Source organism: Sapajus apella, unplaced genomic scaffold (genome assembly GCF_009761245.1).
Source record: "Sapajus apella isolate SASKATOON/1434 unplaced genomic scaffold, GSC_monkey_1.0 scaffold39, whole genome shotgun sequence".
In the NCBI taxonomy this organism is placed as follows: domain Eukaryota; kingdom Metazoa; phylum Chordata; class Mammalia; order Primates; family Cebidae; genus Sapajus; species Sapajus apella.
In genome coordinates, this window is record NW_022436979.1 from 11,212,305 (window position 1) to 11,230,382 (window position 18,078).

Below are 18,078 nucleotides of genomic sequence, written 5' to 3' on the forward strand. Positions count from 1 at the left end.
AATAATTTTTTAAATCATCTATAAATCTATGCAACTTAAAAAATATGAACTAGGCAGGAGTTGTGAGGCTTACAAAACCTTCAAGGCTCTTACCATTGCTAGGAAATGAAATACATAATTTAAAGACATAAGATAGCCCAGAAGTATAGTTATTCCCAAGTTGGGGAAGTGTTATTTAAAAGGTACAGTTTAAAGAGAAATTTTATAAGTTCCTTCCATGGGGTTTGGAAGAGGAACAATTCATCTCTGCTGGAGTAATCAGCATAACCCAATCAGGTGAAATTGGAAACTTGGTGATAACAGGGTAAGAAAGCAAGAAAAACATACACTGTCCTCTGAATAAGTTTTCCTTAGCACTTGGGTTGAGTATTTTTATTCAGCCTTAAGGAACTAGGACATGCCTTTAGCAAAAATTGTAACATACAATATATGGAAAATTGGTCTCAGCACCCACTGATCTCTCCAGCATCTTCCTACTTTTAAGGTATTTGTGTTTCTTCTGGTTGAAAGAGCCTGCTCTGTTACCTCCTACTATCTTTATTCCTCCAGAATTCTTTCTTCTTAAATAAAAATTTCTATTAAAGAAACAGCTGAATTATACTATAGTGGGACTATCTGATAGAAGGTCTCAATATATTAACTTTTCCATGGATATTTGTATGTGTGTATGTATGTATGTATTTATTTATTTTGAGACGAGTCTTGCTGTGTCACCCAGGCTGGAGTTTAGTGGTGTGATCTTGGCTTACTGCAACTTCCACCTCCCAGGTTCAAGGGATTCTCCTGCCTCAGCCTCCTGAGTAGCTGGGACTGCCTCCCACCAAGCCTGGCTAATTTTTATGTTTTTAGTAGAGACAGGTTTTACCATTTTCACCAGGTTGGTCTTGAACTCCTGACCTGAGGTGCTCCAGCTGCCTCGACCTCCCAAAATGCTGGGATTACGGGTGTGAGCCACAGCACCTGGCCAGATGTTTGTATTTAAATAATTAATACGCAATCCCTAAAGAATCTACCCTATTCAGTGTCTTCTTAATGGCTACTAAAATACCCACTGGGTCCACTGTCCAGTTTGTCCAAACTAATTGTCATTTCTGTAGCTATTTCTTAAATAAGTTAAATTTGCCTGGATATTTGGGTTCCTTCTGGACTAATTTTCCTTTGATTAACACTTGAAGAATAATTTTCATTTTAGTCCTAGAAGTAACCTTCTGTTACTCTCACTTAGGTGTTAAATTGGGCCTAAATATAATTAGATCCTTTGCCTTTATCTTGAGGTAAATGTAAATGAAAAGGGACACCTGTTCGTAGGTAGTGATGGGGAAGGAAAGTACTGGGAAGGGAAGGAAAGGGCATGGTCCCTTTAAATGATACGGAAGGGAGAAGCGATATGCTGGGTAGAGGAGGGCATGGTTCCCGGCTAGGGCTCCACCCTGGGGCTCAACTTAGGTGAAGACAGGGATTTTTGTTTTCCAGCCCAAATGTTACATTTCCCAAGACAACCCTGGCCTGCAATGCCCCCATCCTGTGCCTATTAAAACCCCAAGACCGTAGCAGGCAGACACACAGGCAGCCGAACGTTGAGAGGAGCGCATCAGCAGAGGAATACCCAAGTGGCTGGATGTTGAGAGGAATGCATTGGCACAGGAGCACAGCGGCATGCTGGCAGGCCATTGACCCGTGGAAGGATGTGGAGTTTGGCCAGGGTGGTCAGTGAAGAGGCAGGCCACCCACAGACCTGACTCTAGGAGAAAACCATCTCCCTTCTGGCTCCCCCATCTGCTGAGAGCTACTTCCACTCAATATACTTTGTACTCATTCTCCAAGCTCACGTGTGATCCCATTCTTCCAGTACAGCAAGGCAAGAACCCAGGATAAAGACAGCCCTCTGTCCTTGTCATAAGGCAGGGCTCTAACTGACCTGGCTAACACAAGCCACCTACAGAGGGTAAACTAAAAGAGGCCCCTGTAATACAGATGCACTGGTGCTTCAGCTGTAAACATTCACCCCTAGACATTGCTGCAGGGTCAGAGCCCACAGCCCGCCCATCTGTATACTCCCCTAGAGGTTTGAGCAGCTGGGTACTGAAGAAGGGAGCCACTCCCCCGTCACACACCCTGTGAGGGGGACAAGGGAGCCTTTCTGGTTTCAGTAGTAGACCATGAAATAAATGGCCCTCAGTTTTTCCAGCATCCTCTCCAACTTTTAATTCTTTTAAATCATTATACATAAGGGCAGAGATATTTAGTGTTATTGATAAATCAAAAGAACGATTTGTAAAATTCTTTACATTTAGAATGCATTACACAATTTTGTTTGGCAAAATGTTTCTGTTACTAAATAGAGCTTACTTATAACTAACAACACTAGGAGGATTTTCAAGACTTAGATTTTAAAACTCAGGGTGTGGCCATGCCCGGTGACTCACATCTGTAATTCCAGCACTTTGGGAGGCTGATGTGGGTGAATGGCTTGAGCAAGGAATTCGAGACCAGTCTGGGCAACATAGCGAGATTCCTGTCTCAATAACAGTAATAATCATCATCGTAATAAAACCACATATCAGCTGTAGTTAACTCATGTAATCTTCCTAAGCCACACTTTGCTCATCTATAAAATGGAGATAATAATAGTGTTCTTATTTTACAAAGCTTTGTGAATGAGGTAGGAGATGTGGGAGAATGTTAGAATGCTAGGCAAATTAAATTAAATTCTCTTATTTTAATTGGCCATTCCCAAGTATCTATAATTGCTGTCAAGGAGGCAGTCCAGAAACATACAAGGCGGCGAAAAGAAATTAGAGATACAGAAATTTCCACAGGAAGAATAAAGAGTTGGCCCAATACCTACAATGCATTTTAAAGTAATCACTTAAAATTTTCCTGAATATATTAAATGAGAATAAAAATAATGTTTTTAGTCTCCTTTGAGCTGCCTAAAATTTGGTTTAAATACTTATAAAGACAGTACATTACAGGGTTGTGAGATTTCTGGATGTCTTAAAAACAGCACTCTTAAATCTTAACAAAGAGAAAGCCTCAAATGGAACCTTAAATGATGTTACAAATAGAGCCTTTGTGTGTGTGTGTGTGTGTGTGTGTGTGTTGGAGGTGGATGGGGGAGTTTCAGACAGCTGCAGGGTCTCTATTTCCTCTAAACTTCCTGGCTTTCAATTTATCAATCTCAGAAGGATGAAGAGTTGAGTCCCTCCTGATAGCATTTGAAGCTGTAGTTCCACAGAGGATTTAATGCTGTAGTTGCAGGGAGTCTAGGTATTTCAATTCTGAGGCTTAAAAAACTAAGCCATCCCCTCCGGCTTTTGCACTGATGCTGTGAAATCCATTTGAGAAACATGTCCATGTTTTGCTGCTTGTTCAAAGCTGTAAGCGTGACTTGGCATTGAAATAATAATTTCTTTTTCAAAACTCCCCACTGAACTATTACCTAGGTTATCTAAATACAGGCTATTTACTTGATTGGCATTTGCTCTTGTCAGTTTCACAAACTGTAAGTAATGATTTTTCTGATGTTAGAGCACTGTGGTACTGTGTTTCTAATTTAAATCAATGTCTACATTAATCTGGGAACACTTGATGTTACTACCTGATTGTATATTCTGGATGTAATTAGACTCATTATACAGAAATAAGTGTCATCTTCTTATTCTCTAAATAAGAAAAGAGCATTCTTTTCTGAAATAATTTTTCTGGGTCATGCCCCCAAAACCGTTTGTCAAATCAATAGTAGATTCTAATCACAAACTTTTTTGACTTTTTAACCTTTGAAAGTCATCTTAGTGACTTATAAAGACCAAGATTGTGCAGTAGAATGTGGGCCTATTATTTCTTATCAAAATAAATTATGTACAACATACTTTCAATGTATAATTATAATACTGGGCCACTGCTGCGATATAGTTTTCATAACAAAGCCACAAAGCCATAGTAGACTATTCAACATGGTGGATCTTCCTTTTTATGACAGTTGTTTGTAACATGATGTCTTCATAAATGTGATCCATGACAACATTAAAGCCTTAGGGCCACAGAATAGATGTCAGGATGTCTTCCTACCACTTTAAGAATCACTTTGACATTGTTAAGGTAGTGTGACAGATGATTTTGGTAAACAAATTCAACAATAAAAGCAAACATCTAAACCAACAGTGACTTATAGGAAGTACATTATGCATTTGAAATGCTATCCACTTGTTGATAATCATCATGTGTATTAGAAAACTATCCAAATAATGAACATATGTATCCTGTGTGTAACTACACAAAGTCTGTTATTTCTCAATTATTCATATAAAGATTTGAAAAGAAAGATTTATACGTAACATAGCTTATTTTTGTGTCCTTCAGATATCCCTGAAGCACCCTAGCCCTTATTGAAAATCTTCAGCCCCTTAACATTTTGATATGTATCTATCTGTTTGGTTGAAAAATCTTGGTATTAGACACACGGTTGTAGAACCTGCTTTTAATTTAATATATCTTTGACCTCTGCATATCACTGAAATTTATGCTTTTTAAAAACCTTCATTGTGCAATGTAAATACAGAAAAGGGCATAAAACATAAATAGATTAAAGAATTTTATAGAAAATGAACACTTATGTAATCACAACTTACATAACAAATAGAATATTGTCAATACCTCAGAAACCCCTAAGAACCTCTATAACATGTTCTCTTAAGACTTAACAACTTATTTTTTAGTTTTTCTTATTTTTTAATTTTTATAGATTTAGGGGGTGTAAGTGTAGTTGTGTTACGTGCATGTATTGAGTAATGGTGAAGTCTGGGCTTTTAGTGTAGCCATCACCCAGCCAGCATCCATTGCACCCAATAGGTCGTATTTCATTTTTCACCCCCTCTTTACCTCTCACCTTTTGGAGTCTTCTGTCTGTTATTCCACTCTAAATGTCCATGTGTACTCATTGTTTAGTTCCCACTTACAAATGAAAATATGCAGGTTTTTGCTTTCTGTTTCTGAGTTATTTCACTAATGATAGTGGCCTTCTGTTCCATTAACACTGCTGAAAAGGATAATGATTTCATTCATTTTTATGGATGAATAGTATTCCATGATATATGTATACACACACACACACAGACACACACACACACACAAACACAATCACATCACATCACATTTTTTTTTTTTTTTTGAGACGGAGTTTCACTCATGTTACCCAGGCTGGAGTGCAATGGCGCGATCTCGGCCCACCGCAACCTCCGCCTCCTGGGTTCAGGCAATTCTCCTTGCCTCAGCCTCCTGAGTAGCTGGGATTACAGGCACGTGCCACCATGCCCAGCTAATTTTTTGTATTTTTAGTAGAGACAGAGTTTCACCATGTTGACCAGGATGGTCTCTATCTCTTGACCTCGTGATCCACCCGCCTCGGCCTCCCAAAGTGCTGGGATTACAGGCTTGAGCCACCGCGCACGGCCACCACATTACGTTTTAAATCCAGTTGTTTCTTAGTGGACCTTTAGGTTGATTCCATGACTTTGCTATTGCAAATAGTGTTGTGATAAAACTCGTGAGTGCAGGCGTCTTTTTGATAAAATAATTTCCTTCCCTTTGGATAGATACCTGGTAGTGGGATCCGTGGATCAAATGGTAGATCCGTTTTTAGTTCTTTGAGAAATCTCCATACTGTTTTCCAAAGAGATGATACTAATTTACATTCCCACCAACTGTGTATAAGTGCTTCTTTTTCTGCACATCCTTGCCAACATCTGTTGTTTCTTGGTTTTTTAGTAATAGCCATTCTGACTGGTATGAGATGGTATCATTGTGGTTTTAATTTGTAGTTTTCTGATGATTAGTGATTTTGAAAATTTTTTTCATATGGTTGCCACTTGTATGTCTTCTTTTGAAAAATGTGTTCATGTCTTTGCCTACTCTTTAATGGGGGTTATTTGTTGTTTTTGTCATTGTATTGTTTGAGTTCCTTATAAACTCTGGATATTAGTCCTCTGCCAGATGCATTGTTTGCAAACATTTTCTCCCATTCTGAAGGTTGTCTGTTTACTCTGTTGATTACTTGTTTTGCTGTGAGAAGCTTTTTGGTTTAATTAAGTCCCATTTGTCTATTTTTGGTTTTGACACGTTTCCTTTTGAGGAGTTAGTCACAAATTCTTTGCCTACACCAATGTCCAGAAGAGTTTTCCCTAGATTTTGTGATTTTGTTGTAGAATTTTTATAGTTTCAGGTCTTACATTTGTAAGTTGAAGACTTTATTTTTTAAGAATGATTTTTGGTTCGCAGCAAAATTGAGCAGAAAGTACAAAGTATTCGCCTGCCCCCACACATGATAGCCTTCCCATCAGAGTGGCACATTTGTTACAGTTGATGAACAAATTGTACACATCATGATCATTCCACAGCCATAGATCATATCCAGGTTCACGCTTGGTATTATACATTCTATGGGTTTGACAGATATATACTGGTATGTATTCCCTTAGAGTATTGTAAGAATCCTCTGCTCCACTTACTCATCCCTCCCTCCCCTCTAACCCATGGCAACCACTAACCTTTTTACTCTCTCCATAGTTTTTGCCTTTCCTAGAATGTCATCTAGTTGGAATTAGGCAGCACGGACCTTTCTTTCTTTCTTTTTTGTTTTTTGAGATGGAGTTTTGCTTTTGTTGCCCAGGTTGGAGTGCAGTGGCACAATCTTGGCTCACTACAACCTCCTCCCAGGTTCAAGCAATTCTCCTGCCTCAGCCTCCCGAGTGGCTGGGATTACAGGCATGCACCACCATGCCCAGCTAATTTTGTATTTTAAGTAGAGACGGGGTTTCGCCATATTGGATAGGCTGGTTTCAAACTTGTGACCTCAAGTGATCCACCCGCCTCGGCCTCCCAAAGTACTGGGATTACAGGCGTGAGCCACCACAGATTGGCTTCTTTCACTTTGTAATATGCACTGAAGGTTCCTCCATGTTTTTTCATGGCTTGATAACTCATTTCATTTAAGTGCTGAATTATATTCCATTGTCTGGGTATATCACAGTTTATCTATTCACCTACTGAAGGGCATCTTCACTGCTTCCAAGTGTTGGGAATTATGGATAAAGCTGTTATAAACATCCTGTGCACCAGGGTGTGATGGTGCATGTCTATGATCCTAGCTCCTGGAAGCCTGTGGCATGAGAATTGATTGAGGTCAGGAGTTAGAGACAAGCCTGAGCAACATAGCTAGACCCTGTCTCTAAAGAAAAATTTTAGGCCAAGCACCGCACTCTCAGAGGCCAAGGTGGGCAGATCACCTGAGGTCCAGAGTTTGAGACCAACCTGACCAACATGGAGAAACCTCGTCTACTAAAAAAATACAAAAAAAAAAAAATTGGTCAGGCATGGTGGGGCATGCCTGTAATCCCAGTTACTCGGGAGGCTGAGGCAGGAGAATCGCTTGAATCTGGGAGGTGGAGATTGCAGTGAGCTAAGATCCTGCCATTGCACTCTAGCCTGGGCAACAGGAGCAAGAACCTGTCTCAAAAAAAAAAAAAAAAAAAAAAAGTTAACTTGGTGTGGTGTGGTGGCAACTGCTGCCTGTAAGGTCCCAGCTATTAGGAAGGCTGAGGCAGAAGGATTGCTCAAGCTCAGGTTCTAAAGCTAGAGTGAGCTCTTTGCACCACAGCCCTCCAGCCTGGGCAACACAGTGAGACTTCATCTCTGAAAAAAATTCCGTGTCCAGATACAACGTAATTTTAAAGGATGTATAAAATCTATTTATGACTGCACAGAAATGACATAACCATTGATTTCTGTTGCTTTAAAAATTTTTGGCTTTGTATACAAAGAATTTTTTCAGAATTAATCTGTCAGATACTATGTTGAGTTTACATGATAGTAGCAATTAAAATAGCATCACGCTAGATCATGAGTGAAGGTGAGTATTAGGAATTCAGGGCTGTGACAGGGATCAGGTGGGTGAGCAGAGTTAGCTCTGTCTGTTACTAACACTAAGGCTTCTGAAGAGTCAGGGTATATTTAGAGATTAAGCAGATCCTCAAATTCAGGGAGTCAGGTGGTTTGGGAGAATGGTATCCTAAGAACTCTGATATGAGGAAGCCTCTCTTATATCAGAGGGACTTGAGACAGTGTCTTGTCTGTTGTCCAGGCTGGAATGCAGTGGTGCAATCTCAGCTCACTGCATCCTCTGACTCTTGGGTTCAGATAATCCTCTCACCTCAACGTCCTGAGTCACTGGAATCACAGGTGTGGGCCACCACACCCAGCTAATTTAGCTTCTGTGGAAGAGGCTTTTTGATCCTCCTACCATCTTTATAATTTTCTGCTAGCCACAGACTTGGGTAGCTTTGCACTCCCTAGCTTTTAATTGCATCTCAAAGCTCTGAGGGCACTCAGTAGTTTAGGTGCCCTTATGGCCCTTAGAATAAGGCACAGATTAAAAAGAATTTTTTTTTTTTGATGCCAGGTCTTATTATGTTTTCCAGGCTGGAGTGCAGTGTCTATTCAAAGGTATGATCATAGGTCTACAGCCTGGAAGTCCTGAACTCAAGCCGTCTTCCAGCCTCAGCTGGTACTAACAGGTGTGTACTACCACACCCAACTCATAAATCATTAAACCCCTTGAATTTCATAGGTTTAGAGTTATCATCATTGTAACTTGGCAATTTTGTATTCGTTTTAAGTGCTTTGGCTGCAAGTAACAGAAAACATAATGACGATTTAAAGCGATAAGGCTTTACTTTTTTGCACCTAATAAGTAGAAAGCTCCTGGCATTGATTCAGTAGCTCTAAAGTGTGAGAACTTACTTGCTGCTTTATGTTCACAAGACAGCCACTGGGTTTGCTCCTGACATACATCCATATTCAAGTTAGGGAAAAGGAGAAGGACCTGATATGAGCCACATCTTTCCCTTTTTATCCAGAAAGCAAAAGTGTTCTCAGACACTCCCAGTAGAATGCTACTTTATTCTTATTCATCAGAATGATGCCACCTGGATTTTTCAATAAAATCTCCAGTACTCACAACATTTCCTTCTTGTTTTTTCAAAACATTTTGAATGATCTGGACTTCACTTCTGGATAAACATAGTATATAATGGGGCCAGGAGCAGTGGCTCAGCCTTTAATCCCAGCACTTTGGGAGGCCAAAGCAGGCAGATCACGTAAGGCCAAGAGTTGGAGACCAGCCTGACCACATCAAAACTCCGTCTCTTCTAAAAATACAAAAAATTAGCTGGGTGTGATGGCGCATGCCGGTAATCCCAGCTACTTGGGAGGCTGAGGCAGGAGACTCACTTGACCCCCACCCGCAACTTCCCTTTCCTGCTTGCCCCTCACCTCCCCTCCTTTCCTCTTCCTTTTGTTTTTTTGAAAGTATTTATTGTGGTGCAGTGAGATGAGATCAGGCCACTGCACTCCAGCCTAGGTGATAAAGCGAGACTTTGTCTCAAGAAACAAACAAAAACCCCCAACCCCCACATAGTATATAAGGGAAATAGCACATACAGAAACAGAAGCTCAGATACTTAGGTGAGCTTGAAAATTTAAGAGCTATGTAAATATCTAGAAACATTTTAAAGGACTTTGGACTTCAGAAGAGTGTAAATTCAGAATCTAAATCTATCTTATTTTAGATCTCAAGGACCAAAGAAGCTATGTCAACATCAGAATTATGACTGTGGTGCTCAAGGAGAGATTGAAAGGAAAATGACAATTCTCCATCTGGGAGGAAAAAGATGGTTATTTTTAAGAGTAAAAGATTAAAGGCACATGGGGTAATTAATGCCTGCTAATCTTGATCTTCTGTTAGAGTAGTAAAAATCACCCACGAAGATTACAACAGATTTGAAATTGAATTGGTGACTAGAAATTGGTGAAGCATTTTAAAAGATTTATTATGGAAAGTCTTATGAAGATGGGCAACAACTGAACAAAAAAGATTGTGAAACATGAATGAGGATCCATTTGAATCAAGTAGCCTAACATTGCTGAATCCTAATTAATCACAACCTTTCTTCAGTATCATTTGAAAACACCTAAGTTATAACACAAAAAGTGAGAGTTATCCCCTACCATAGAGGGAATCTATTTGGTTGATGGGAAATCTATTGATATTGCTGAAAATGACAAAGCACAGGCTAGAGTTGGAAAATTAGGAGTTTGTAATAAATGATAATAGCCCTTTTCATATACCACTAACATTGTATTCTAGGCTCCAGAGGGAGGTTCAACCACTAATTGAAGAGGGTGTCTTGCAATATAAGGGTACCTTAGCCTTAGAAACCCTAACAATTGTTGCTTTTCATTTGCCTTTTTCTTTTCTTACCTCTTTTTCCCTCCCTCCTTCCCTTTTGTCCTTCTTCCCTTCTCTTTTACGTTTCCCCTCCTCTCTCCCCTCCTTCCCTCCCCTGCTCTGCCCTCCCCTCCCTTCCTCTGCCCTCCTCTCCCTTTTCAAAAGTATTTATTGGTTGCCTACCATGTGTCAGGAATGTTTTTAGGTGTTATGGATACAGTAGTGAATAAAACAGATGAAATTCCTACTCTGATGGATACTAAACAAATGTAGAGTAAGAGTAGTAGAACTCATGGAACCCAGGAAAATGAAGCAGCATAATGGAATTGCTGAGGAGGGATGCTCATGGTGAAGTGATGAGAAGGAGGTTTTTGTTTTGATTTGTTTTTGTTTGTTTGAGACGGAGTTTCGTTCTTGTAATCCAGGCTAGAGTGCAGTGATGGGATCTCAGCCCACTGCAACCTCCCCTGCCTGGTTCAGGCGATTCTCTTGCCTCAGCCTCCTGAGTAGCTGGTATTACAGGCGCCCGCCACCAGGTCAGGCAAATTTTTGTATTTTTAGTAGAGACGGGATTTCGCCATGTTGGCCAGGCTAGACCCAAACACCTGACCACAGGTAATCTGCCCGCCTCTGCCTCCCAAAGTGCTGGGATGACAGGTATGAGCCACCGTGCCTGGCCAAGAAGTGGTTTTGAAGGAAGAACCTACAGGGCTTGGTGATAGCTTGGATATGTGGTGTAAAGGAGAGAAAGTGAAGCACCGAGCTTTACCTGGTTACATTGAACAATGTGACTGGACATAGCTTAGGATGAGAAATAGGATGAAGAAAGCATTTTCGGCCTTGGGTACGGAGTGACCTTGGAGTTGATTTAAGTAATGTAGTACCCTAACAGATTTCTGAGCCTCATGAGGGTAAAATCCATGTTGTTCACAGTGGACTCAGGAAGATACTCATAAAGTGATTACTGATATTGAGAGATTAGCTTCATGGAAGTAGGCGTAGGACTGTCCTGCTCGATTATGGTATCTTCCTCCGAAGAGGAGAGCCATATCCCTGGTTGACCAAGCACTGATGTTTAAGTCAGCTGGAGTAAGAAGAAAAGCTGAGGAATGTTAGAGGAAGACACTCCATACATTTCCTTTCATGTCGAGGGTATTCAGTGCAGCACAGTCCTTCTATTCTTTTGCTTTGAGTGGCTTCTTTGATTCATAAATTTTGAAAGATGAAACCAGGCATGCCAGTCTCATCTTTGACTTTTTTCCTGAGCTGCTCACAGGGACTGTGTCCTTTGCCTCTGCTTTGTCAAGCCTCGCTGCATAAATCTGTCCATTCCTGGGGTTTAATGCTAGGAAGTCCATTAAACCCGAAGCAGGGGATGGCCTCTGACTTAGCCTTTATTAATTATGAAAGTGGTCTTCAGTCCTTTCTGTGCCACTCTTTAATTTTATATTTCAGTTTATTGAGAACCCTGGTGGGGAAGGGCAGTACTATTTAGTGAGTCCCCTAGAGAACCAGGCAGCAGTAAGAGTCACACCACTTTCTTCTGTTTCATAGCAGTTTACTAAACAGAGTCACATATTTATTATCATCTATGGCTCCCATTTTTCTGGTGAAGGCATTGAGGTTTATCGAAGTGAAATGACAGGACCAAACCTATAGAAACGGAAAGTAGCAGTGAGATACTATATCCACAGCTCCTTACTACAAATAGAATGTTTCTTCCTTCTATCCATGACTGCTTTGGAGACACATTAAGGATAAGTTTTCTTTTTGTCACTGGGGTGGTGCATGCATGCATCAGAGTTTGAACAGCAGCATGGCGAATCTCTGTCTACTTGTGAAATTAATTTTCTGGAACTCTTGCACATTCATTCATCCATCTCACATTTGAAATATGCCAGATTTTTCGTTCGTGTCTGAAATGTATTCAAATGTATTTCCTTGAGAATTGCCCTTCACGGAGTTTTTTATTTAAAGTGCTAAATTGTGTTATATTAATTTTGTTATATTTCATGACCTGGTGACATTTGTGGTTCAACTAAGATAGGAGTAATAATATCCCAACAATGTTGAGGAATCTCCATAGCAGCTGCTTTCCAATCAAGTACTTTTTAATTCCTCCACCACAGCAGAATGCAGTATCTATTAATTATTGCAAAATTGTAAAAGTCTCCTGCTTCACAATGGAAACTCTGTTGTGCTTATTTTAATGTGAAGGAAAATCTAACATGGTGAGTACCCAGGAGGGTCATTATGGATAGACGGCAGTACAATATGAATGGCCCTGGAATGTTGCCATGTGCCAGTCAACCTTTATTCCAGCCAAGACCCATCAACACAAATAGAAGGAATGTGAATTAGCCATGGAGGCTGTGCGTTTACTATTAAGAGCAACTGTGCAATCTAGTTTTCAAGACCCATGCTACCCAAACACATTTTTCTACATTACATAATGTTATCATTTAAATATTGTCATTCAAATGTGAAGACCAGCTGTGCATATCAGGACACAGCTGTCGGGATGAGGTGCAGATAAGCCATCTGGTGCCTGGTTCTGGGTGGTTAAATTCCAGCCGGAGATTTAACTTCATATCCAGCTGTGATAAAGTAAATTGAAGGCTGCATATTATTCCTCAGAAATCACTCCTTCGGGATACTTCTCAGAAATAATTTTTAACCAGAGGTGTCATTGATTGGTTTTACGCTTTCAATTATAGCATTTGCCAAAATAAAGCCAAATGAAAAACTGTTCTGTCGTTTCATTTTCTTTGTATGAAATAAAATCAAATAGTTAAAGAGAATGAAGCTTTTTCAGTCTTCTTCAAATTATATCTGTACAGGGAAAATCTGCAGTCAAATTGCCTGGCTTCACACATCTCTCTAGACGAAGAAAGGAAAAATCAGGTGATCCATAAAAGCTGAATAGGAGAGCAAAGGTGGTAATTATCCTGATTTCCAGAATCATTATGTCTGGAGATATGTGACATATGAGAAAGCAACACCATTTTAGCAACAGTCGTTTTTTATGCTTAAACACACCTCTTTCTCTATTTCAGATGTTTTCAAGGAAAGGACGTTAAAATCCTGCCTTGCCGTTTTGTATGTGTGGCTAATCCTGGAGTCCGAGAAGCGAAAAAGGAAAAAACCTGAAAAAGTGAGTCTCCTCCAGTGTGGAATTAATCTGTATTACTGTTAAACATCTTCAAAGGAGTAGACTTTAACTTACTGCAATATTTTAGTTAATATAGATCATTTCATCTAAAGCAAATAACACTAGGATATATTAAGTAATGAGTGAGACAGAATTATGGTATATATTATGTATGTTAGCTGTCAAATAATTTAGCTAATATACAGGTAAAATGGTTTCTTCTCTCTTTGAAACTAATTTACTTAATTCTGGCCACGGTGGTGGCTCACTTATGTAACATCCCAGCACTTCGGGAGGCCAAGGAGGGAAGACCACTTGAGGCCAAGAGTTAGAGACCAACCTGGCCAACATGGTAAAACCCAGCTTATACCAACAGTACAAAAATTAGCCAGGCATGCGGCACAGGCCTGTAATCACAGCTACTTGGGAGGCTGAGGCAGAAGAATTGCTTGAGTGCAGGAGGCAGAGGTTGCAGTGAGCCAAGATCATGCCACTGCACCCCAGCCTGGGTAACAGAGTGACACTCTATGTCAAAAAAAAACCCAAAAAATAAAACTAATTTACATAATTCTCCCATCCAAGTACTAACCAGGCCTGACCCTGCTTAGCTTCTGAGATCAGATGAGATCGGGGGTCTTCAGGGTGGTATGGCCACAGACTAATTTACTTAATTCTATCTGGTGGCTACTGATTAGGAAACTGACCTTGTATTTCTAGATGGAACTTTCCTCTGGCAGACACAATTGCTAATTTAAATAAACTAAGAAGTGAATGTGGGTGTGTGTAGAGAAATTATTCAGTAAAGATACCACTTTTCAAAATGTGTACAGAGAAAATCTTGTAGTGGGAGTGTGTGAATCAATGGAACAGACATAAGTACAGTAATGCAAACTGCAAATGCCAAGCTTCAGATTCGGCAGTTTATTTTCTTTTTGATTCTACACACATTAGTCTTAAGTTCAGGACTTGTTTCCAAGGGTTTGAGATGTCTAAGATAAACCACTGAAAGTGGTGTATTATCAGAATAGCTGGAGGGAAAATATTATTTTCCATAAGTTTATTGAGGAAAGAGAATTTAAACAATATTTTTTGTAAGCCAGTCACGGAGGCTTATGCTTGTAATCCCAGCACTTTGGGCACATGAGGAAGGACATTTGCTTGAGGTAAAGCGTTGACGACCAGCCTGGGCAACATACTGAGACTATCTCTACCAAAAATAATAAGAAAATTAGCCGGATGTGGTGATGCTTGCCTATAGTCCAGCTACTAGGGAGGCTGAGGCAGGAGAATCGCTTGAACCCAGGAGAGGGAAGTTGCAGTGAGCTGAGATCACACTATTGTATTCCAGCCTGGGTGACAGAGCAAGAGCCCATCTAAAAAAAAAAAAAAAAAAAAAAAGAATAAAAATACTTGAAGATAAATATGTATATAATCCCTATGGTATATGGGAAAACATAAGGGAAAAATGGAGAATGGTGGAAAGTACTCAAGTCAATTAATGCTCATATTAAGTGACAGGTTGTGGAGTCAGACCTTCTACAATGAAAAAGAGGTTTTTTTTGGGCGTATTTTTCATTGACAAAAAAATGGCCCTCAACCTATCCCCTGCATGCTCATGTGACTTGCCAGGCACAATCTCATTTAGTCCTCAGGGCAGCCCACAGAGGACATCAAGCTCAAGGAGTGAAGTCCCACTCTAGCTTGGAAGGCCAGGTCTGGAGCCCATGCTGTCTGACCTGCAGCCCGCCATCCTGCTGGGCCCATCCCACCACCTCCCATAAAGCCTACAATTAGCTCAGAGTCAGAATTAGGCAGGAGGCTCAAAGTGGCACCAAGTCGCACACAGTCAGTCTATTGGGGAGTTGGGGGCAGAAATGCCCGTGGTAGGTATTATACCTTGGTCAGGGTACTGAAGGGTGAATAGGAATTTGCCAGGTTTCCAACTAGGAAATGTATGAAGAGCCTAAATGTGTCAATATGTCATCTACGTATACAATAACATGATAATGAACAACTACCACTTACTGTGTACTTACTATGAGCCCAGGACTATCCTGAGTATTTCATGTGTTAATTTATTTAATCCTCTCACTATTATTATCCATGCTTTATGGTGAGGGAAAGAAACCCAGAAAGGTTAAGCAACGTGTCCAAATTGTCCTAGTTAATAAATAGTACAGCTAGAATACCAACCCATAATATCTGATTCCAGGAACTATATTATTTTCTTCTAAATTATACTTCTTCCAAACTAATATGTCATGTTATATTATGTAATAACATCTGATTGTGATCTCATTGATAACTAGGACTCAGAACGTACACACCCACCGTCCATGTGCACTCTTTCTCCTTAAACAACCAAGCAAAGAAATGATTATGTTCAGGTTATGTTAAATATGCTAGATTAGTAATTCTCTCATTATTTAAGTGAAATAATTTAAGGAAAGTAACTTGAAGATGACGAAGTGAAAGGCAACAGAATAATTCAGCTGCTGAAATGGGTATTAGAATACAGAGAACATAAGCAGCTTTGACTTTAGGAGGGTTACCTAAATTACACTCAAGCACATTTTTAAAAATCCCAAACAGCAAAGGACAAAGTTTCCATGTACATGTATACCCTGAAGACAGGACAAGAAGAATTTTGCTTACAGAAAGGTAGGTTTGGGTTAGACATAAATAAAGCTTTCCAGGGCTCTGTGACCTAAATCAAAGCCATAGAGAATCACTTGGTCACTGTTCATTACAACTCATGTAACTTGTTAAGGTCAATACTGTATCGCCAAAATTCCTTCCACCTCTATGATTTTATTGAACTTAACCAACAGTCAAGGTAGATGTTCTGTCCCCCTACCATTCAAATGGATATGACTTGATTATAAGGGCTGTGATACAAATAAACTACTAAAGGTGATTATTTAATCATTGGGGAATTACAGAAAAAGCAGTATGATGAATGCTTCATTCATGATGCATACTCAAATTTCCCTGATTTGATCATTATACATTGTGTGCTTGTATCAAAATATCACATGTACCTCATAAATAGGTACAACCAGTGTGCACTCATAATAATAAGTTTAAAAACCCAATATTATTACCATCCTATGGGAGTTGAATCATTTTACAGTGTATTTTAAAATGCTTATACAATATCTCAGGTAAACTTAATTAAATTCTAACCAAACATGGGTTTGATAATCATGGGTTTAGCCTATTCATGGGTTAGAATTCTCTAGCCAAGTATCTAGCTTAGGCTAAAAACAAACAAACAAATATTCCTGCTGGGAAAAGATTGTGATCATCAAAATTACAATTTGATAGACGACATAATCCTCTCTGAAGGAAAGATTTTAAGCTAAATTTTAACATAAAAAATACACAATCACCCAATTGCTAGTTGTTTGGAAGAGGAACAAAAACATTTCATTCTGAACAAAAACTAAATTATCTTAAACAGTTACCTGACATTTATGAAAATGATAAGTCTTATGAAGCATCAATTAATCTTAGAAGTGCAAGTCTAGGTATTACTAATCCCTTAATCATCATATTGCTATTATCTGAATGTTCCAAATTTTCTAGGTCCACCCCAAGTTATGAAACCTAGACTACTGGTAAAATAGGGCTCTGAATTAAAAAATGGAACACTTCCTTATCTCTTTTTTAATACAAAGATAAGACACTGCAAACTTGTGATACATGTTTGAATCTATGTTCTATCAGGTTATAATTTCCTACGTTATTTGTTTGATCTTGATGAGCAGTTTTTAAAGTTCTGGTTCCTTCAATAATTTATTCTAAGTCACTATTTGTTTGTTTGTTTATTTTGAGATGGAATCTTGCTCTGTCGCCCAGGCTGGAGTGCAGTGGTGCGATCTCGGCTTACTGCAACCTCCGCCTCCTGGGTTCAAGCAATTCTTCTACCTCAGCCTCCTGAGTAGCTGGGATTACAGGTGTGTGCCACCACACCCAGCTAAGTTATTTATTTATTTATTTATTTTTTATTTTTAGTAGAGATAGAGTTTCACTGTGTTAGCCAGGATGGTCTCAATCATCTGACCTCATGATCTGCCTGCCTTGGCCTCCCAAAGTCCTGGGATTACAGGCGTGAACCACCTTGCCCAGCCTCTATGTCACTACTAAATTTCATTCCATCTTCCAAAATTCTTCATCCTTTTTAACAGGTTTGGTGACATTTCAAGGTCAGTAACTACAATATGAAAGAAAACCTGGTTAAGATGAGGCCCAAAATATTAGGTTATTTTTTATTTGTATTTATTTGTTTGTTTTGAGATGGAGTCTTGCTCTGTTACCCAGGCTGGAGTGCAGTGGTGCAATCTCGGCTCACTGTAACCTCCACTTCCTGGGTCCAAGAGATTCTCCCACCTCAGCCTCCTGAGTAGCTGGGATTACAGGTGCATGCCACCACACCCAGCTAACTTTGTATTTTATTAGATAAGTGTTTTGCCATTTGGCCAGGCTGATCTTGAACCCCTAACCTCAAGTGATCTGCCTGCTTTAGCCTCCCAAAGTGCTGGGATTACAGGCATGAGTCACTGCGCCCAGCCAATATTAGGTTATTTAAATATGAGACATTTCTTCACAAAGAAGGTTTTTAGATATTAGATACTTGAATATA

At 39.6% G+C, this 18,078-nt stretch overlaps 1 long non-coding RNA gene across 1 annotated transcript in view; it reads left to right on the plus strand.

The window, feature by feature from the left end:
• The window catches only part of LOC116565220, a 45,009-nt gene that overhangs the window by 776 nt on the left and 26,155 nt on the right, over positions 1 to 18,078 (plus strand). The window contains exon 2 of the long non-coding RNA XR_004275332.1: positions 13,339 to 13,436. This is a non-coding gene — a long non-coding RNA (uncharacterized LOC116565220). The remainder of the gene's footprint in view (positions 1 to 13,338; positions 13,437 to 18,078) is intronic.